The sequence below is a fragment of the Citrus clementina genome, unplaced genomic scaffold (assembly GCF_000493195.1).
Source record: "Citrus clementina cultivar Clemenules unplaced genomic scaffold, Citrus_clementina_v1.0 scaffold_1, whole genome shotgun sequence".
Classification (NCBI taxonomy): domain Eukaryota; kingdom Viridiplantae; phylum Streptophyta; class Magnoliopsida; order Sapindales; family Rutaceae; genus Citrus; species Citrus x clementina.
In genome coordinates, this window is record NW_006263303.1 from 13,234,321 (window position 1) to 13,258,596 (window position 24,276).

At 35.0% G+C, this 24,276-nt stretch overlaps 1 pseudogene; it reads right to left on the reverse strand.

Moving 5' to 3' along the window:
- The window catches only part of LOC112095644, a 46,380-nt pseudogene extending 30,654 nt beyond the window's left edge, over positions 1-15,726 (reverse strand).
- Positions 15,727-24,276: the final 8,550 nt, after the last annotated feature.

Genomic DNA, 24,276 nt, shown 5'->3' on the forward strand with positions numbered 1-24,276 from the left:
TAGTTTTTGTGGATGTTTTGACTTCTCGTCGACAAATAATACTAATATTGTCTAGTACCGCCTTGGTTTCACCGGCCCTCTAGTACAAGGTTATTATTATTTGGCACGATAAGCTCTTAGCACCATATTGATTAGAGCGTGGTTCATGAGGTGTGGATTCCCCCCTCATGATTTAATTGGCATTAATACGGATTATTTAGCCCATGATGCATGTTGATACGGATCCAGATACCCAAGTATGTCATTTCAATAGAATTCTCTTCAATTTATTCTCGCCATTTCAATACCAATTTTAGAATTTATTCTCGCCATTTTAATTTAAGTTTTAGCATATTCCAAATCATTTCCACCACAAATCCAATCACCCATTTACAAAATTAATTCTACACAATTAAAATCTACCTCCTCGTGGGATCGACACTCGTCACCATTTATCTATACTACAATAAATTCGTGCGCTTGCGAGTACATTAAAATTTGCACAACAGTTAGCCTATATGGCTATAAATATTGATTTTGATGATAACAAACCACATGTATTTATTAAGCAAAGATGTATGAATTGTGCTTTTATAATAAGAAAATGATGTTATGGAATTAAAGTATTTTGGACTAAAATGATAGTGTTTTTAAATTTCGGATTTGGACCTATTTGATACTATTTAAATATTTTTGGGCCATTCTATAATTTCAAAAAATTTGGGTGAAATCATAATTTTAAAAAGTTATGGGATTGACAAAGCATTATTCTAAAATTCTAAAATTAGACCTTTTTGTAAACTTTCATAACATTTTGGGCCACACTATAATTTTATAAAGTTTTAGGGTCCAACTATAAATTTAGGAAAAACTTCACTGTAGTAGTTACTGTAGCAAGCGGCTTACCGGATACTAATAAACGGCAATCCGGATATTGGGTAGAATGTATCCAAATTGAAAGCGGCTTACTGGATCCTGACAAACGGAAATCTGATTGTTGGGTAGTAAGCTTCTAAGCATAAGCGGCAATCCGGACTTGACAAAGCGGCATACCGGATGTTCATAAATTCAAAATTGTGGCTGTAATGGTAACATTAAGCAGATTACTGAATGTCCATAATCGGCAATCCGGTTACGACCAAAATGTACATAATGGCTAGTTTTTGAGCTCAAACTATAAGAACTCAAATCCAACTCATTTTTAAGCTCTCCAACAAGCAAAAAAAAAAAAGCACACGTGATATCTTGAGCCTTCAAACTTGCGAAATACAAACATTGAATCTTTTCTTGTTCTTCATTTTTTAATATCTACTCATTGAGTGAGTTTCATTGTAACCTTCATTTATTCATCTCAATTGTAAGAGTTTGAGTGTGTGAGACGCTTGAGTGAAGAGATTGGGAGATAATCTCTTAGTTGTAAAGGTTTATTGACACCTCGAAGTCAATTGTAATCGTTGAAGCCTTGGAAAGGCTTGGATAGTGAAATCCTCAAGCTTGGATCGCTTGGAGGCGTGGGCGTAGGCGTAGGCGGGGATTGCCGAACCACGTAAAAATTCGTGTGTTTGTTTCTCTTCTCCCTTACTCTTTAATTATTGTGCTTTTAATTGAACTTATTGCTTTCAATTTTTATTAAGACATTAGATTGCTTGTTGTGTGGATTTGCTAGGATAAATTTTAAAATTCCAATTCACCCCCCCTCTTGGGTTGCACACTCATATTTCAAAATATACACAGTACTTTCACACTTTGTAGGAAAGATAAATTCTTCAGACACACTTCTCTCAAAAGCTTAGAAACTTATAAGCTTAACAACTTTTGGAATGAAATGGAATGAAGAAATGCTCTCTATTTATAGGCACCAAGCTAGCACCTAAGATCCAATTTTTCATGTAATTATTTCAATGATTTCAGCCACTATTTCTACCTTTTGAAAAAAACTTCAATTGCATAAAAAAAGTCTTTATAAAATTGCAAAAATTCTTCATTTTTGAAAGAAATCATGCATGCGGTTCCTAACTCCTCCAAAAGTCAATTATGCATGTGCTCACCTCTTCTTTTTCAACTAATTTGAATAAACAAATCACCAATTTTGACTTTTCAACATTAATGATCTATGGCATTAATATAAGTTATGAAGGCCAAGGATGATTCATTAAAATGTCCAAAGGTTCTTTACCTAATTTATGATTTGATCTAAATTTTCATTTAACTAGAGAATACATATCGATGTACCAATACACCTTATATTAGCAGATCTAATGAAAGGGACAAGGTAAAAGACATGATATGACTCTCAAGTTTCTCCTCTATCAACATCATCATTATATAGAAGTCCATGCCAACCTTTCATACATTTCATTTCATTATTATTTAACAAGTTCTTAGCATCTTCGCAGCACTAAACTTCTAAAATTAATCTGTAAATCATAAATCAAAAGACAGAAATTGAATTAACATACTTCTTAAAAAAATTATATCTAAGAATGTAACTTGTGTGTACAGCATGTTCTCCAATGAGATTATACCAATGCTGATAAAATTTCACCAACCTTGAGCCATTTGGAATTTGTGCAGTTTTTTTCTTTGATACAAAGCCGGTCATTTTCCCATGCAGCCGTTCACTAGCCTGACGATTAAAAAGAGCATTCATATAATTTATATAAAACACAACAACGAAAAGGGGAAAGAAAAAGTAAAAACTAAAAGACACATATGCTATAAGTGCAAAAAGAAGTTCAACCCAGATGGGATGATGTTCCTCCAAAAGAAATTCTTTTTTTTCCCCCTCTGGTGGACCGCCTGTTTTGCTTGGAACCTGATGCATAGTTTTATCTTGTTATAAGATATCCAAAAGAGATCTTCCAGAAGATTCAAGAGAATAAATAGAACTTCAAAAATTAGAACTTACCTCATTCACATATTTATTTCCTTCTAAATTCACTAAATCATGGCAAATGGCATCATATGTCCACTTCTGTATGATAGGAGCAATCTAGAAACGGAAATTAAACATATACTACAAGTAACACAAACAAGTCATGTAGTAAGCAATCCATAAACTTATCCAATGCGTCACAAAACCTGATCAACAGAAAGACAAGGATAAGCAACTCACAGGTTTTTGACACAGGAAAATTTTCAATAGTTTGTTTATATTTCATAAGACAGTTCCAGACTCCGCCAGCAAGCTTCGTAGGAACTAGATCACGTAAAGTTGTTATTGCCATTGCATCAAGTGATTTGGCAGCTCGATAGCGCACCAAAGGAAATTCCTAAAGATCAATTATATACATGCGTTAAGAAATTTACCATGCTTGAAATCAAATTCAACAAATCATTGAAAATTATCGTTAGTGAAGCAAAAACCGTAGCAATACATGTAGCCATTACATTAAGGCATGCATCAGCTTTTTGAGAACTTTCCTCATCATCAAAAAGTTCCTCTAAGGCCCTTTCATCATCAGTGACAACCCTGTACTCAAGAAAATCACAGTTGACAAAACAAGGGCAAAAATATTACAGGGGCTTCAAAACATTAAGAAAAATAAAAACGAGTAACCCGATCATAATTAGGAAAAACAAGCATGAAGTTATATCCAGAACTTTTAGAAATAAGAGCAAAAGAATCTTCTTGATGAACAGGCCATCAGTAATCTAAGTTCAAAACTTCATTGGTGAAATCAGAGAAAATGGTCCATCAAGATTTCATTGTATGCCTATCCTTGGTGAAAGAATGAAAACAAGAAATCATTTTTTTCCCTGAAAAAATGTGACTTTAAAAGTCTAAAATTTTTGTCGACAACACATGCTTAGCATTTAATGACACTTAAGGTTACAAATATTTTAGAACCTGCTTGGAGTCTGCAAAGCATATGCCATGAGTCTAGTACTTATAATGTCAGACATCTCATCATTGACAGTCTTGGAACTTGCCTTCATTAAGTTAAGAAGATCTAACAATTTCCTAAAAAGAATAGAGAACATTTTTAGAATCGGTGGAAAATACGATAGAGCAAAGAAGAGGGAAAAAAATACATATTTGCATAAAATTCATGGTTGTTACGCCCGTTTATGAATTGTAGAAAAAAGTATAAACTAAAAACCTGTTATCTTTAAACAGGTGGAACATTATAGAATGAACTATAGATATTTATTGACATCTACATACATAGATAATGAGCTACACAAGTTTCAGTTTACTCACAGTACAAGCACTGATGAAATCGTTACTATATATGATGAATTCTACTTTTTTTATTTTTTTTTATTTTTTGTGAATGTATGATAAATTCCACATAGTGAAGGGTGAAAATGACCATGGAATCTAGCAGTAAACTTGATAAAACACATGACTCTGGAAAATGGAATCAGACTCCCTGAATCTTTATCATCTATGATCCTTAGAAAATTCCACTTATCGAAGTCATCTCACGTACCTGGTGTCTATGGCAAAATATTCCAGATTCATCTGCAAATTCACAACCAGATGGGAGAAAAGGTATCGGTATGTAATGATAAATTCTAAACCAACAATAGAGAAAGCAAGAAGAGGAGAATTAACAGAAAACTGTTAGTTGCTTCTACACAATAATCCATTTTAAGAACAAAAAAATTATGATAAGTAAGAGGCAACCTCTCTCAATGCACCTATGCGAGGTAACACAGTTGAATCCTACTTGATGTGAGTCACCAATTCTCTTGATAACTGAAGAAAAAAAAATGCTTTTGTTTGTTAATGTTGGGATTTTATGCTCTTTTAAAGCATATTAATTTATTTTCTGATTAATAAAATATTTGAGATATTTTCAATTGCATAAATATATATGAAAAAAGGTCTGTTTAATCATATTATATGTATTTATGTGATAATCATATGGATTCACAGAAGACATAAATACAAGTTATCTTATGATTAAATAAATTTAGTTCGCAGTTGATAAATAGAGTTGGACGCTCTATTTATGTTTAGACTGTAGTAAATTCATTGAAAGATTTGTCTTAATTGTTGAGTGTTAGAAAATGTATATTTATAAAGGAGAAAATCGTCATTTTACACTTCAAGTTTTACTAACACCCTTACTTTTATGTATTTAACCTTCTTTTGATTTAATTCCGTGTGTTTTATTTTAATTAAGTATTTTATGTATTTTAGGAGCATCATAGTCATTTCACAATAAACGAGAGATCAGACGGCAAAACGGACATCACTTTTGAACTCAGGACGGTCGAAAACCTTAGGAGGAGCATAAAAGAAAAAATGGCACTGTTCACATGTACGGTACTATTCACGTGTACGGTACTGTCTACGTTACTGTTCACGACACTGTTCACATAGATGGATCGATGATGTGGTGGTGAAAGTGACTTAAATTATCTTAAAATTTGAATTGAAATGACGAGAATAAATTGAAGTGAAAATCTATTAAATTGACGTACTTGTGTATCTGGATCCGTATCAATATGCACTATGGGCTAAATATTCCTTATTAATACCAATTAAATCATGAGAAGGGAATCCACATCTCATGAACCACACTCTAATCAATATGGTGCTAAGGGTTTATCGTGCCAAATAATAATAATCTTGTACTAGGGAGCCGGTGAAATTAGGGCGGTATCTAGACAAGCTTATTATTATTTGTCGACGAGAAGTCAAAACATCCACAAAAACTAGAGGGGAAGAGAAAATAAATTTACCAAAAAAAGAAAAAAATGAATCTACATTTAAAGATTAGTATTTTTTTTCTTTTTCTCTTCTTTAAAATTCTGTAATTTAATTTTCAATTTATTTTTCTTTGTAATTTTTGTTTATCTTATTAATTTAATTTTTAGTTAATTTATTTCACGTATTTTTTTTAGTGTGTTTTTATAGTAAGGTTGTAATAGCTCAATAAGGTTAGTATCGTAATTTCTCCCTCTTCTTTATTTTTGTTTGTTTTGTTCCCATATTTATTTTTATTTTATTTGTTTTGCATGTATGGTCGTAGGTCATTATTACCTAATCTTGAACCTATAGACCTTGAGCTAGAAAAAACACTTCGCACACACAAGCAAGTTAAAAATAAAATGGATTTGCAACCACAGGAGAGGCCATTTAAGGACTACTTCAGTCCTTTAGCTAATTTGAGCACATCATGCATAAGATACCCAAATGTAGCTGGTAGGAGTTTTGAACTAAAGCCTAGTGTGCTAAATTGTCTCCCAACATTCTATGGCCTAGAAAATGAGGACCCATATAATCATTTGAATAATTTTCATGCTATTTGTCAAACATTTAAATATGAGAATTTTTCAGATGATGATATAAAACTTAGACTATTCCCATATTCTTTAAAGGATAGAGCTCGTTCATGGTTAAATACTTTGCCTGCTAATAGCATTACATCATGGGAACAAATGGTAACTAAATTTTTGAATAAATATTTTCCAGTGCATAAAATCAATGCTATTCGCAGGGAAATCCCAGAGTTTACTCAGAGAGAGGACGAGCAGTTTTTCGAAACATGGGATCGATTCAATGGGCTACTCTTGAAGTGTCCACATCATGGGTATGAGAAATGACACCAATGCCAATACGTTTTGGAGGGATTATTGCCGAATGTGCAAGAATGACTAATGGCAACAAGTGGAGGAGAGCTAATGTCAAAAAGTGCATCAGAAATTTGGAAATTCTTCCAACGACAAGCGGATAATTCCCAACAACCGAGTCGATCGCTTAGGAACACTAAAAGAATTAAGGGAGTAAATGAGGTTCGCATTGGCGAGTCGAGTTCAGAAATTAAAGAAGTCAAAGCGATAATTGAAGGTCTTTCTCGACAAATAGCATCGTTATCAACTGCTAAATCAACAGAGCCACAGGACCATGACTCATAATCAGATCAAGCCAATGCCATAGGTGTAATGAGAAAACCATTGAATTACAACCTATACTCCAACACATATAACCCTGGATGGAGAGACCACCCCAATTTTTCATGGTCTCAAGGATTCCAATAGAATGGACCAGCAGCTCCAGCTCCACCAATTCCTTAAAATCCTCAAGCCTCTCAGCCACCATTAAGACCATACAATCAAAACCAGAACTACTCTCAACCCAGACCATGGGAGGATGCATTCTAGAATTTCAAGAATGTTACTCACTCCACAATTGAGCAACAGAACCGCACCATTGATGGACTACGAAATGAGTTGAGAGCAGGTTTCAACTCACAAGCCCAATCAGTTTCAAGCCTCGAGAAGATGGTGGGACAACTTGCTTTTTCAGTTCAAACCTTGGCAATGACTGTTGAAAAAGGTAAATTTCCAAGTCAACTAGTGCCTAATCCTAAAAGAGCACATGAAGTAAGTACCAGTTCACCACAGCAGCATGGAGAGGTCAAAGCAGTCATGACCTTGCGAAAAGGAAAAGAAGTCGACAACAAAGTGGAGATGCCGGTGACAAAAGAAAATCAAATTGTACCTGTGAATGTTGAGGACTCACCATCAGAAGAGAGAGAAGAAACCAACCCACAAGAATATGTTCCTAAAGCTCATTTTCCTCAAAGGTTAGCTAAAGGAAAGAAGGAAAAATCCACAGGTGAGATTATCGAAATCTTCAAACAGGTAAGTGTTAACATCCCTTTACTTGATGCTATAAAGCAAGTTCCATCTTATGCCAAGTTTCTTAAAGACCTTTGTACTAAAAAGAGAAACATTCACGTTCAAAAGAAGGCATTTTTAATAGAAAATGTTAGTTCTATACTCCAACACAAAATTCCTCTGAAATGTAAAGACTCAGGCTCCCCCACTATCTCATGTAGTATAGGGAACCACACAATTGAGAATGCTTTGTTGGATTTAGGAGCTAGTGTAAATTTGTTACCTTACTCTGTATTTTTGAAATTTGGACTTAGAGAATTACACCCAACTCCAGTGGTGTTACAACTTGCAGATCGATCCACGAAAATACCTTGTGGTATTGTGGAGGACGTGCTTATCCAGGTAGACAAGTTTTATTTTCCTGTTGATTTCATTGTAATTGACACTCAACCAATACAGGATTCAAGGAAGCACATCCCCATTATTCTAGGCCGACCTTTCTTGGCAACTGCGGATGCTCACATTCAATACAGGACTGGAAATATGCAGTTGTCCTTCGGCAACATGACTATGGAGCTGAACGTCTTCAACATTGCCAAACAGCCTCACAATGCAGATGATGGAATTGTTGATGTGGATTTAATATAAACAATAGTTGATAATACTTTTCTTTCAAATCTTAGTGATGATCCTTTACAAACATGTTTAACTCACTTTGGTTTGGATTTTGATATTGACAGATCGGTCGATGAGGTCAACGCCCTACTTGACTCAGCACCATCTATGGACACTAATAAATGGAATTCAAGAGTTGAACAACTAGCACCATCAGAAATGAAACTCATCCCATCATCAGAATCACCATCGAAACTCGAGCTCAAACCATTACCCAACACTTTGGAATATGCATTTTTGGGAGAAGAAAGTACTTTACCGGTAATCATCTCATCATCCCTAAATGACGAACAAAAATGTAAGTTGTTGGATGTTTTAAAAGAGCACAAAGGAGCATTAGAATGGACCATAGCAGACATCAAATGTATAAACCCAGTAGACTACATGCATTACATTCACCTCGATGAAAATGCTAAATCTACTAGGGAAATGCAACGTCGGTTAAATTCTAATATGAAAGAAGTTGTTTGAACAAAAGTCCTTAAGCTATTAGACATGTATCATTTACCCAATTTCTGATAATTCATGCGTCAGTCCTGTATAAGTTGTCCCCAAAAAGTCAGGAGTCACAGTAGTTACGAATGTTAATAATGAATTGATACCAACTAGAGTAACTACATGATGGCGTGTATGCATTAATTATAGAAAATTGAATTCTGTCACACGTAAAGACCATTTTCCTTTACCATTTATTGATCAAATGCTTGATAGATTAGCATGCCATGAATTTTATTACTTTCTAGATGGCTACCCAGGATATAATCAAATTCCCATAGCACCAAAAGATCAAGAGAAAACCACTTTCACTTGCCCTTTTGGCACTTTTGCATATAGGAGGATGCCATTTGGATTATGCAATGCACCTGCTACATTTCAACGATGCATGTTGAGCATTTTTTCTGATATGGTTGAACGATTCCTTGAAGTCTTTATGGATGATTTTTCTGTCTTTAGTGACTCGTTTGATCAATGTTTACATCATCTAACACTAGTTCTGCAGAGATGTGTTAAGAAGAACTTAGTCTTAAATTGGGAGAAGTGTCATTTTATGGTAAAATAAGGTATTGTTCTCGGTCACATCATTTCAAGCAAAGGTATTGAGGTTGACAAAGCCAAAATGGATCTCATTTCTAATCTTCCTCTACCTAAAACAGTCACAGAAGTAAGATCTTTCCTTGGGCATGCTGGTTTCTATAAACGTTTCATTAAAGATTTTAGGTAAGTTTCTAGACCCTTATGCAATCTATTTGCTAAGGATGTACCTTTTATCTTTACTGATTCATGTCTTGTGGCGTTTGGAAAACTAAAGCAATTGTTGACATCATCACCCATAATTCAGGCCCCAAACTGGAGTTTATCATTTGAACTCATGTGTGATGCATATAATTATGTAGTAGGAGCAGTATTAGGACAAAGAGTTGATCGAATTCCCCATGTTATTTATTATGCTAGTATGACATTGAATGATGCACAGTTGAACTATTCAACTACTGAAAAAGAAATGCTAGCAGTAGTGTTTGCATTAGAGAAATTTCGATCTTATCTCATTGGTTGTAAAATAATTGTGTTCACTGATCATGTTGCTCTTAAATATCTTCTCACAAAGAAAGATGCAAAAGCTAGACTAATTCGTTGGGTGTTACTTTTGTAGGAATTCGACTTGGAATTTAAAGATAAGAAAGGCACAGAAAATATCGTGGCGGACCATCTCTCTTGTCTCTATTTTGACATAATTACATAATTATTACCATTGAATGAGTCATTTCCAGATGAACAATTAATGAGTGTGGAAGTATTACCTTGGTATGCTGATATAGTTAATTATCTTGTTACAGGTCAACTTCCAGAGTATTGGACCAAACAAGACAAGGGCAAATTTTTTACAGAAATAAAGAATTTCTTTTGGGATGATCCGTATTTGTTCAAATATTGTGCAGATCAAATTGTTAGACGATGTGTCCCAGAAAGTGAAATTCAAAATATCCTTTCATTCTGCCATGAGCAAGCTTGTGGAGGCCATTTCAGCGCTAAGAAAACAGTGACTAAAGCTTTACAATGTGGTTTCTATTGGCCAACTATATTTTGAGACGCTTACACTTTCTGTTCTTCATGTGATAGGTGTCAACGAATGGGGAGCATTACACGAAAGAACATGATGCCACTAAATCCAATTTTAGTGGTTGAGATTTTTGACGTATGAGGTATCGACTTCATGGGACCCTTTCCCCCTTCTTTTGGCCATCAATACATATTCGTTGCTGTTGACTACGTATCAAAATAGGTAGAAGCAATTCCATACAGAACCAATGATCACAAGGTGGTGATAGGATTTTTGAAAAGCAACATTGTTTCACGCTTTGGATTCCCTCGAGCTATAATGAGTTATGGTGGTGCCCACTTTTGTAACAAAGCATTCAAAGCTCTTTTGACAAAATATTCATTCACTCACAACGTGGCGACCCCATATCATCCGCAAACCAATGGCCAAGTTGAGATCTCCAATTGAGAAATAAAGCACATATTAGAAAAGACGGTGAAGCCGAACAGAAAAGATTGGTCATTAAGACTTGATGATGCATTATGGGCATAAAGAACGGCTTTCAAAACCCCGATTGGGATGTCACCCTACAGGCTAGTGTATGGAAAAGCTTGCCACCTACCTGTGGAACTCGAGCATCGTGCATATTGGGCCATCAAGAAATTCAACTTTGACATGCAGTAAGCCAAGCTCAGAAAGAAGATTACAACTGGTAGAACTTGAAGAAATTCGTAATGATGCATACGAAAATGCCAAGATTTACAAGCAACGAATGAAAGTCTTCCATGACAAGCAAATTATGAGAAAATCGTTCACTCCAGGTCAGAAAGTATTTTTATTCAATTCTCACTTACACCTATTCCCAGGTAAGTTACGCTCTCGATGGTCTGGTCCCTTTATTGTTCATACTGTTTTTCCACATGGGACAATTGAAATTAAGGACCCAAAGAACGGTGTCACATTTAAAGTTAATGGTCAAAGATTAAAGCCATATCTAGAGTACCAACCACATGGAGTAGACACCGAAATAAATTTGAGTGACCCACCAGATTTGAATTGATTTTTTTTCTTTTCGGTGGTTTGATTTTTCTTTCTTTCTTTTTATTATTCTTTTGCTAATTGAAATTATTTTTGCATAAGTGTGTTTGTTTTACAATTAAGTTTTCTCTTATCATTGTTAATCATGAGTACCATACTTAGACCGTTCCTCCTAAACATTCTTAAACCACTTCAACGTGTAAAATCTCACCTCAAAAGGCAGATTCGATTTTGCAAAACACATTGCATTTGGGCTCTACAACCACCAGAGTTAGTAGCCTATGTTGAGAGTTTAGAAAGCCAACTCAGAGACATTGAGAGAAGTGTTTACGACATCCAGTTGGAGCTTGAGGTAAATTCAATAAGAGGACAATTTTAATTTTGTTTGTGTGTTTTAATTTTTTTTTTCTATTTGTGTGCTTTAGTTTGTTACCCCGGTGAAGTGGCGGATAATGGTACTCCGTGACAATCAAGTCAGTTACTTCACTTTCCCATAATAACTGATAATTTGAGGCGAAGGTATGGACAGAAACGAGATTCTAGCAAAGCTTCACAAGCGATTCCCTTAACTTCCTCAAAATGCCCTCTTTAAAATCTATAAAGCCCGATCCGAACGCACGTGATTGCTCATGAGGAATAACATACCTGCTGACATCCGTTGATTAATCGAGGCTAAAGTACGATTGGCAGGTGAGTTACCTCCAAAATTTATTGCATACATGCCTGGTTGTGGTAAAGGAAATTATGCAAGAAAACGATGCGCTCGAAGAATTTCTGTTGCTTGTCATAAGTGTGCTAGAATGAGTTGCGATAAAAATCCATGTTCTTTAGGAATGGTTTCTGATAACAGGGAAGATAAGATTCAATTCATTAGGGATGGCTTGAATAAGGAGTCATTGGATGATATCCTTCTGTCTCTTGAAATGCATCCCAGTGGATATGTGCAAGGAGCGATTCTCCAGTTATGGCCATTATTCCAGAAAGAGCATGCAAGATATAGTCTCGGGAATCTGACTATAAACGACCATGTTTGCCAGTTTATAAGAAAACTGGATGGGAAGCCCATCCTCAACCCATAGAGGGCGTTCAAGCCGTTTCTGGATGTAAAACCAGAGGAAGATGTGAGCCACAGTCGTAACTACCTGTAAATATCATTTTACTTCACTGTTATTTTATTTCACTGTTGTTTTATCATTTGCATTATTGTCTTTAATAATTTTATTTTATCATTGTTTCTTTTTCTTTTTACTGTTTTCTTTTTAACTCGCGCGCCATGTGCTTTACGCGTTATTTGACACTGATATGCCACCTCATACACAGCTGTGCCCCACTGTCACAAAGATTCTTAAATGTGATTTCTTTTTTGTCAAGCACTCACAAATTATTTTTGAGAAGTATCCCAATGGCAGCTACTCCCAATAGACAATTCAAAAACATTTGTGTGCTTTTCTGGATTTAACTATGACAAACATAAAGAGTTCGTTGAAGCAGCCATAGATCTTGGTCAAAGCATATCAGAGAGAAAATTACACTTGGTATATGGAGGAGGTAACCGAGGGTTATCAAAATTGGTCTCTGAAGCTGTTTTTGTCAGAGGAAGCCAAGTGTTAGGCATCATCCTAAGAGTCTTAAAACCTTTGTGCAGTTTGTCTGACTCATCAAATGGAGAAGAGTTAGTCATCTCAGGTATGCAAGAAAGAATAACTGAAATGCTTAATCATGCTGATGCTTTTATTTTCCTTCTAGGAGATCTTGCAACACTAGAGGCACTTATCACACTAGCATCTTGGGCCCATCTGCACATTTACCAGAAACCCATCGGTTTGTTAAATGTCAATAACTTTTATGATGGCTTCATCGCATTTCTTAACCATGCAATAAAAAACTATTTCATTCCTTCCAATACGGAAAAGCTTTTTATTTGTGCTCACACTGCTAAAGAGTTACTTGATCTGTTACAAGCTTATAGACCAGAGCCAGACCCCCGAACCTTTGTGTTGGAGTGTCCAAATAATGACGGTAACAGTAGCCGCAGTAAAAAGTACAAATTAGATTTAACTCTCCGCTTGTAAATATTTTCTTCTCTGTTGCACCACTCAGGTGATGTCTTCTAAACTCTACTTCTTTCCTTTAAAACATTGAGGACAATGTTTCGTTCTAGTTGGGGGGAGGGAATAGTTGACAATTGTGAAATCTTGGTTAAGTTTTTACTGATTTTTTGTTCTAGAAACTAACTGTTGCTAACTTTTTGTGTTGAAGATGGCTAAATATGGAGTGTAGTGACTCTAGAAACGCATCTTCATCGTTTGAAAAAAAAACAAAAGCAAAAAAAAAAAAAATCGTTTTCTTCCTCTTTTTAATTTCTCCTTTATAAATATACATTTTTAAATTTTATAGTCGAAGATGGCTGAATATGGAGTGTAGTGCCTCTAGAAACGCGTCTTCTTAAAAAAAAATTATTTTTGATCCGTTTGAGCCTTTCTAGCCGTCCCTTTTGTGAAATATCCATAGTTAACCATTTTGAGCCTTTTTAAAAAAAAAGAAAAAAAAACCTTTTATTTGTTAAACTTATCATCTTGACCCACTCCGATTTGGAGTATTATCCGATGTCTTATAAAGTTCCATCACCTATTTATGTTTGAGAAAAATGTAAATAATTATTTTGTTCAGTGACGTTGTGCCAAGCAAAAGCAAAAAAAAAAAAGAGAAGAAAAAAAATAACAATAATAGGTGAAATCCACCTTGCAACTTCCAAAAAAAAAAAAATTCCTCTGCATTTTTCTCAAACATACATTTTGTTTTCCTTATTTCCTTTCTTTGTTAACCATGTTCCTAACCTACGTTACATCCTAATAAAAGTCTTTCTTGATTTTAGGGAACTATAGTCTGAAGCAGAAGCTAGTTATATGGGCTAAAAAGATGTAGTGATGCATGAAAGAAAAAATAAATAAATAAATAAATTGGGTTGACTAGCATTTTTATTTGACTTGAGATCATATTATTTCTAAGCTGAGGGCATATTTCTTTCATCTGGGTGAGAGCATGTGATATCATTTTTTTTATTATTTTCTCTCATTTACCATTCATTGGAGTGACTATTTTTATTGGTTTTAATTTTTTTGTGAGAGTGTCACTACTTCCAGTGAGATTTTGGGGTTTGACATGTCATTCTTGAAGGTAGCTATGACAAAGTTTACTAGGCTGATTCATGTGGATGGTTGAAGTGGGTGTGATGTTTCTTTAGACTTGAGATAATGCTTATACTTTTATTTGATTACTATCATTAGTCTAATTGAATAAACATGAGTGTTAAATATATATATCCAAGGGGAGGATAGTGTAAAGCAGTTTATAATTCTGTGTTTAATGACTTGTGTTTTATTTTGAAGTTTTGTTGTGTGGTGAATCCTTACTGGTAGTAAGTCCCGCCATAGGATAAGGACATCCGTTTAGGGCTGTAAAACCATACCTGTAGCCATTCTGACAAGATCATAGATAGACCATAGGTTTCTATTCATGGATCCTATACACTGTAGAACATCATCCTTTTCTAGCTCTTCTTCCGGGAAGACTAGTGAATCAAAGCATGTTGTGAGTTCAGAAGAATTCTTTATTGAGAACTTTGATAAAGCAATTGATTGTTGGGAACTTCCAAAAATTTCTAAAGAAAAGATTTACAAAACAAAAAAGCTTGATTTTTTAAAGAGTGATTATATTATAAAGACTGAAGAACGTGACATAACCCTTTCAAATCCTTTTGAAACAATTCAATTGTTTTCTGAGCATTCTTTAAAGAAATTAAAAGAAAAAAATTTCAATTATGTTCACATCGGTCTTATTCAGGTCGGAATAAAACCCTTAACCAAAGAAGGCTTGGACACTTCTATCCTTGCTGTCCTAAGAGATGGGCGATTCATCTCTTTTGATGATTCCTTGCTAAGTAGCATCGAATCCAGTCTGTGCAAAGGTCCAATTTCATTTGATTGTTATCCAAACATAACAATTTCACTTAAAGACAAAAATATTTTGAAAAGCATGATTTTACAAATCAAAACCCACAATTATCATATGATTGAGGGTTCCATCCCAGTTGCCTTAATTTTTAAAATCTCGTATAAGGCAATGATCACTGCATTCAGTACACAACATAAATTCCAGTCAAAGAGAGATGAGACTCTTCTCTTGCAGACTGATTTGTCTAGAGCCAACACTGTAATTCCAAAACCTATTCAATGGAAAGATGTCCATCTTCCAGAAGAATGGATTCTTGAAGGAGCCGCTCCACCAGCGATTCCAAAACAACTTGAGCCTAATACAGAGTTACAAAATGTGACTCAATATTCCGATGGCAAAGTCAAACTGTCTTTCAGAAGATCTACCTCATCCAGATTTTCTGACAAAGCTTCGTGCTCAAGCATTCCTTCATTAGAAAGGAAATTTACAAAAGTACCCTCTGTTATAAATCTTCCTTTTCAAAGTCAACCTAGGTTTTCAACTTCTGATATACCTAGCACTTCTATACGATCAGTCGATTACACCACTAGTGTTCCACATCCAATCTACACTAGTAGTCAACATATTCAAAGTCAGGAAGAGAAGGAACCTTCTCCTCCAACATCCCCTACATTTTCTGCAGTCACAGAAAATGTCATTAATGTCATCGAAAAAGATTTTGAATTGGATAAAACTCTTTTACATAATGATTTTTATTCTGATTTAAACAAAGAAAAAAGACTTTGGTTTTTCAAACACTTTTTAAACCAAAGAAAAGAAATCCAACAATTTTATTATGAATTTGTGAATCTTCATAAAGTTCATATATTGTTTTTTGATTGGTTCGAAATATATTCTTCTGATAACAACATCTCTTACCCCTTCAAAGAGTCAAACCCTATTACTATTAGGAAAAAGACCACTGAATGGAAACTCTCCGAAAGTAATAGAACTGTCGATTCTGAGCATCCACCCCTCCGGAGTGTAACCGTTGACCACGGCGAACCTCCTATAGAAATTAGAGCTTCACCTTACAAAATCCCCAAACCAAATGATACTGATAGTAATTTAAGTAGTATTATTCAACAGAATAATTTCTGTAATACTAACTTAAATACTATAGGAAAACAGTTGACTAGAATAGAAAACCAATTCCAACAGTCAACCATATCTGTTTCTCCTAGTCAAAAGCCTATCCCTTCAAAATTAGATTCTGATAAAAAGCTTAAGGAACCTATTTTCAAACCCTTCCAGGTTTCGAAAACTAGCCAAAAGCTTGTCCATGAATCAAAATCGGATTTTGCAAAAGCCATCAGAGAACAACTAGATAGGATAGAAGCTGCTTCTTCCTCATCTAGCAAAGTTCAGATTGCCCTTGATACTCCTCAATCTAGCAAGATTGGAGTATTAGAAAAAGATGACCAAACTTCTATTGCCTCTTCTGACTTAGAAGCCTTTATTGATGAACCAATTTCTAAAGCCAATAAAATCCATTGGGAACTTGCTATCCCTACTTCTAAATCTCCACCTGATTTAACTATAGACAACAGGCCTAGTGCATTAAATCAAGCTCGTTATAATGCATCCTCTGTCTATGAGTGGAATATAGATGGAATGTCTGAATACAACATTCTAGGTGTATTGCAGCAAATGACCATGGCAGCCAATGCCTATAAAACCCAATCAGGAACTTCTGACAAAGCCATTGCAGAAATCCTAATTGCCGGTTTTACTGGTCAACTCAAAGGATGGTGGGATCATCTTCTCACTAAATTGCAGCAATTAGACATCTTTAATGCCATCCAAACTGATGAGAATGGTGCTCCCATTCTTGATGAGTTTAATAACCCTATTCAGGATGCAGTTGCTACCCTGATTTTAACCATTTCCCTTCACTTCATAGGTGACCCTTCTCACCTTAGAGACAAAAACGCCGAGTTACTACACAACTTAAGATGTAGGAAACTCAGTGATTTCCAAGATTACAAAACCACTTTCTTTACTAGACTCTTCCTTAGGGATGATGCAAATCATGTAACTTGGAAGGAAAAATTCCTTGCAGGTTTACCTACCCTATTGGGAGAAAAGGTTAGAAATTCCATCAAAGCTCTCTATGACAATCGTATTCCTTATGACGAGCTCACTTATGGTGAACTAGTCAGTTTTGTCAATAAAGAAGGTTTGAAGATCTGTCAAGATTTGAAATTACAGAAACGTCTGAAGCAGGAGCTTAGGAGATCTAAGCAAGAATTAGGCGGTTTTTGTAAACAATTCAATTATGACCCCTTTAAAGCTTCTACTTCCAAAGATTGTAATGGTAAGTGTTCTACAAAACCTTACAAGAAATATTACAAATCTAAAAGCCATAGGAAACCCTTTCACGAGTTTAGAAAACTTCCTTATAAGAAACCCTCGAGGCCTTATAAGAAACATAGTTTCTCTAAAAAGAAAGAGTTTAAAGCCAAACCTAAAACCCCATTCAACTTCAAAGATGCCACTTGTTTCAAATGTGGTATGAAAGGTCATACTGCAAAGTTTTGCAGAATGAACAAGAGACTCCAAGAGCTTGACCTCAATGAGGACATCCTTTCCAAAATAACCCCCCTCCTTATAGAGTCCTCAGACTCTGAGTCTTCCATGTCGGGAGATAATGACCCCCTCCAAGTTGATGAGTTATTTGATTCAGACACCTCTGCATCTAGCAGCAGCAATTCTGATTCGGATTCCTATTTAAAGAAAATCAATGTTTTGACTAAAGACCAAGAAATTTTTCTTGAACTTGTAAAGCATATTTCAGATCCAAATCTTCAAAAAGAATATCTTGATAAACTTTTGAAAACCATGGATTCTGACAAAGCCGGAACCTCAACTGAGATTTCTAAGGTTCCAATTATTAAGAAGAATTCTTATGATCTCACTCAAATTTTGGATAAAAAGAAAACAAAAAAGGCAGTTCCTAATATCCAAGATCTTCAGAAAGAGATAAAAGAAATCAAATGTGAAATCAGAGATTTAAAAGAAAAACAAAAAAGCGATTCTGAGACTATCCAACTTCTTTTACAAAAACAATTGCAAGATAATTCAGACAATGAATCCAATCCTGATGATGGTGAGGATATTAAAGTAGAAAACATAGAGTCTGTGCCCAATGATTTTCTATTTGTTTTAAAGCAAATCACCACAAGAAAGTATTTGATTAAAGTCACTCTCATCTTTTCTGATGATTTTGCTATGGACGCCATTGCCCTTTTTGACACTGGCGCTGATTTAAATTGCATCAGGGAAGATATCGTCCCCAAAAGATTTCATGAAAAAACAAAAGAAAGACTTTCTGCCGCTAATAATTCAAAATTGAATGTTAGTTCCAAAGTTGAAGCCTCGATTTATAATAATAAAATTGAATTTAAAACTTCTTTTGTTCTTACAAATGATATACACCATGCTATCATTTTAGGAACCCCTTTTATAAATCTTATAACCCCGTATGCTGTCAATTATGATGGTATATATTTCAAAGCAAAATCCAAAGACCTTGTTTTCTCGTTTATTGAAAAACCCAAAACAAGGAATTTAAATATTGTCAAAGCTTGTTCTGTTTACCAAAATAAGATTAATGCCATTCTTAAGTCCAAACAGGATGATTTATTTTGCTTACAAAAAGATTTAAATTTCCAAAGAATTGAGAATCAACTTCAGAATGATTCTATACAAAGAAAAATTCTTGATTTCAAAAGCCTCATTGAAAAAGAAATATGTGCTGATTTACCATCTGCTTTTTGGAAAAGGAAACAACATTTGGTAGATCTGCCTTATGAAAATTCTTTTGATGAAAAACAAATACCCACCAAAGCACGTCCAATCCAAATGAACATGGAATTGGAACAACATTGTAAAGATGAGATTAATGATCTTGAAAATAAAGGACTTATTGTAAAATCAAGATCACCTTGGTCTTGTGCCGCTTTTTATGTCAACAAAAATTCTGAAATTGAAAGAGGCGTTCCTAGACTTGTGATAAATTATAAGCCCTTAAATAAAGCCTTAAAATGGATTAGGTACCCCATACCTAATAAAAAGGATTTGCTCCAAAAATTGTGTTCTGCTCTTATTTTTTCAAAATTTGACATGAAATCTGGTTTTTGGCAAATTCAAATTCATCCAAAAGACCGTTATAAAACTGCTTTTACTGTTCCATTTGGACAGTACGAATGGACTGTTATGCCCTTTGGTTTAAAGAATGCACCCTCGGAATTTCAAAGAATCATGAATGACATTTATAACCCCTACTCCGAGTTTTGTATTGTTTATATTGATGATGTGTTGATTTTTTCTCAAAATATTGATCAACACTTCAAACATTTAAAGACCTTTCATCTTGTTACAAAAAAGGCTGGCCTGGCTCTTTCAAGTACAAAGATTTCATTATTTCAAACAAAAGTCAGGTTCCTTGGTCACCATATTTCCAAAGGCACTATTACCCCTATTGAGAGATCACTTTTGTTTGCGGATAAATTCCCAGACAAAATTCTTGACAAAACCCAATTACAAAGATTTCTTGGCAGTTTAAATTATGTTCTTGATTTCTGCCCTAATATCAATAGGATGTCTAAACCTTTGCATGATAGGTTAAAAAAGAATCCTGTTGCATGGACAGAAGAGCATACCAAAGTGGTTAGATTAATAAAGCAATCTGTAAAAAACATTCCTTGTTTATTTCTTGCAAATCCTGCATTACCTAAAATTGTTGAAACCGATGCATCTGACATAGGTTATGGAGGAATTTTGAAACAAAGGGATAATGATAAAGAACAGATAGTTCAATATGTTTCTGCTCATTGGAATGACTGCCAGAAAAACTATTCTACTATCAAAAAAGAAATCCTTTCCATTGTTTTATGCATTACAAAATTTCAAAGTGATTTATTAAATCAAAAATTTTTACTTAGAATTGACTGCAAAGCTGCAAAACATGTTTTAGAAAAAGATGTTCAAAACATTGCATCAAAACAGATTTTTGCACGATGGCAAGCTATTTTAAGCGTTTTTGATTTTGATATTGAGTTTATTAAAGGTGATAAAAATTCTGTTCCTGATTTTCTAACCAGAGAATTTCTTCAAAACAGATAATGCCGCCAAAGAAGAATAAAGGTAAAGCAGTTCTCAAAGACACTGGTTCCCAAGAACCTTCCAAAGAACCCCTTTCAACCCCTTCCAAAGAAAAATTACTTTCTTCAGCCTTACCCATTAAATCTTGGATTGAAATGGTTGAAGAACATGGAGCCCAATACAAATCGGTCTCTTCTGACGACCAAGTAAAGCAATGGATGAGTTCCATTACAAAATCTCCTGAGCTCATGCTCGCCCTCCAAAACCTTTCTCAAAGCCAAATTTCTCCTAAAAAAGAAATTGAAATTACAAAACCCTCTTCCCAAAATGTTGTTGTCTCTGCTGAAAGCTCATCTTCTCAAATTGTGCTTTCTCAGCCAACACCTTCAAAGAAAACCTCCGATTGGTTTGATAAAACCCATTTTCAAAACATTCTTTCTCTAGAAGATGGATTTTACCATTCTGATCCTTTTCAAAGCATTTCAAAGTTTTTTCCCAAAGGCTGGTTTTTCAAACCATGGGATTTGACAAAACCCCAGTCTTATTATCAAAGCATTTTGGAAATAACTGAATCTGTTAAATTCAAACATTTCTTTCTTGACAAAGCCCATCCAGAACCGGCTTATTCAACGGCCACAATCCTCAAAGTATTGAGCCCAAATCAGTGGGGTGACCTACTCCACAATTGTAAAACCTTCCCTCTAAATTTTGAAACCCGTTTACCACATTGTCGGACTTTTTCCTACTGGGATTACCAACAAGCATGGTATAACACCTTCTTTATCCAAAACCCTAAAAAATCCCACTCTTGGTTATTTTTCTTCAACACAAAGATAACCGTTCAAAGCCTTCCAAATTGGTTTCAACATTGGTGGAATCATTTTGGCCCAATTCCACAAATCTTATCACCAAACGCTACAAATTGCCTAAACCTCTTCAAAGCCCATTATTTACCCTCTGTCTCAGAAAAAAGATTTCCCCCCTTTCTTTGCTTTTGTGCAAATTTCTTTCTTCCTTGGGTTTGTTCATGGAACCTACGTTTCCACAACCAAGATTCCCAAGTCATCCTTCAAAGAACCTTTAAAGTCAAATGGTGGTCAAAATTTGATGAACAGTCCAAATTGACTGTCAACATGATCAAAGATTGGCTCTCCTCTAAAAACCTCCTACAACCAACCTTGGAAGCCTCTAAAGCCCAACAGACCTTCCTAACCCAAAAATCCAAAGCCCAGTCTCTTTTGGCAAGCGCCAAAACGGAAGATGAGTATTTCAAAGCCATGGAACAGCTCCTCGCCTCTCGATCAAAGTCCTCAGCTGCAGATTCCTCTGAAGATGAAGATGAAGATGTTGATGATGATGAAGAGCCTTTCATTTCTCTCGGAGACGATAATGAAGATGACTGTTTCGGCATTTTCTCTCCAATAAAGCATTGTAAATAATTATTTGATTATTTACTTAAAAAAAAAAAAAAAAAAAAAAAAAAAAAAAAAAAGAGATGTATTTTCGGGTGGTCCCCTGGACACAAGTGAGAGCGCACATGTCTCTTCACCCGTATTGTATTTTTCTACAAAGAATCTACTATTCAAAGCTACGATCCAATTGTTACTGTGCACTTAAAATCCCGCTACAGTGAACAGTGCAACTTTCCAGAGTTTACTGTGCACTTAAAATCCCGCTACAGTGAACAGTTTAAAGATTTTGTATATAAACCGAGAGGAAGACTTAGACTCCTCAGGTTTTTCATTTTCTCTTCTTCTCTTCCTTCTCTCTAAACTCTCTCTCTCTCTCTAAAAGTCCGAAGAGTTCAAAGGAATTTTCTGCTTACACAATAGTTCTATCACAGAGCTTTGGGTGATCAGACTAGTTCTTTATCTTCAATCTTCCCGTCTTTCAATCTTCCCTTCTGGAAAGATTTGAAAATTTGTAAAGCCAGAAAGCAAAGATGTATGTTTAAATTCAGTCCTTTAAATTTTTAAAGTTTAATGTAATTTAAATTTTCGCAATTTACTTTAAAGCATTTACTTTTCTGCAATTTAATTTTATGCACATTTAAATTCCAGCAATTTATTTTCAAAGCACTTTTCTTTTCAAAGCATGCTTGCAGACTGATCTGTATCAGATCTGCCATATAAATTCTACATTCCTCTGAGGCAAAGAGACCGGATCTCGATCCTCAGTTGTAAATCTTCTCTTCTCCCTCCATTCCTTCAGAGCACCATTTCCGGGAACCGGATCTGGTACTGTGTATGTACCCAAGCCCTTAAAAGAACTTAATCTAAATCTGATAAGAGCCCAATAAAAAGAATCAACCACGTTTAAAGCAACTTAACTTTATTTGGTAAACTAAAACTGATTTGGTATATCGGCTGGAAACCCGAACGTGCGGGCTATTGATCTGTTCTAAGTCAGATCTGGGTCCAAAGGCTTCACTCTGTGTAGCATCGATCTGGTTTAACAACGCCACGTATCAATTAGTTATTAAAATTGACTAACCGCGTTCAAATTTGTTTGAACATTGTATGATCCAAAGAATTGCATAATCAAAGCTGGTAATTTATTATTTTATAAAATTTGGAAAAGCCGATCCATTAATTGTTTAATTTAAAGTTTTAATACTGAGATCCAACGAAAGCACATCCATCCTTCGATCCTATTCCCTTCTGGTATCAGAGCCAAGGGGAGGATAGTGTAAAGCAGTTTATAATTCTGTGTTTAAAGACTTGTGTTTTATTTTGAAGTTTTGTTGTGTGGTGAATCCTTACTGGTAGTAAGTCCCGCCATAGGATAAGGACATCCGTTTAGGGCTGTAAAACCATACCTGTAGCCATTCTGACAAGACCATAGATAGACCATAGGTTTCTATTCATGGATCCTATACACTGTAGAACATCATCCTTTTCTAGCTCTTCTTCCGGGAAGACTAGTGATTCAAAGCATGTTGTGAGTTCAGAGGAATTCTTTATTGAGAACTTTGATAAAGCAATTGATTGTTGGGAACTTCCAAAAATTTCTAAAGAAAAGATTTACAAAACAAAAAAGCTTGATTTTTTAAAGAGTGATTATATTATAAAGACTGAAGAACGTGACATAACCCTTTCAAATCCTTTTGAAACAATTCAATTGTTTTCTGAGCATTCTTTAAAGAAGTTAAAAGAAAAGAATTTCAATTATGTTCACATCGGTCTTATTCACGTCGGAATAAAACCCTTAACCAAAGAAGGCTTGGACACTTCTATCCTTGCTGTCCTAAGAGATGGGCGATTCATCTCTTTTGATGATTCCTTGCTAAGTAGCATCGAATCCAGTCTGTGTAAAGGTCCAATTTCATTTGATTGTTATCCAAACATAACAATTTCACTTAAAGACAAAAATATTTTGAAAAGCATGATTTTACAAATCAAAACCCACAATTATCATATGATTGAGGGTTCCATCCCAGTTGCCTTAATTTTTAAAATCTCGTATAAGGCAATGATCACTGCATTCAGTACACAACATAAATTCCAGTCAAAGAGAGATGAGACTCTTCTCTTGCAGACTGATTTGTCTAGAGCCAACACTGTAATTCCAAAACCTATTCAATGGAAAGATGTCCATCTTCCAGAAGAATGGATTCTTGAAGGAGCCGCTCCACCAGCGATTCCAAAACAACTTGAGCCTAATACAGAGTTACAAAATGTGACTCAATATTCCGATGGCAAAGTCAAACTGTCTTTCAGAAGATCTACCTCATCCAGATTTTCTGACAAAGCTTCGTGCTCAAGCATTCCTTCATTAGAAAGGAAATTTACAAAAGTACCCTCTGTTATAAATCTTCCTTTTCAAAGTCAACCTAGGTTTTCAACTTCTGATATACCTAGCACTTCTAT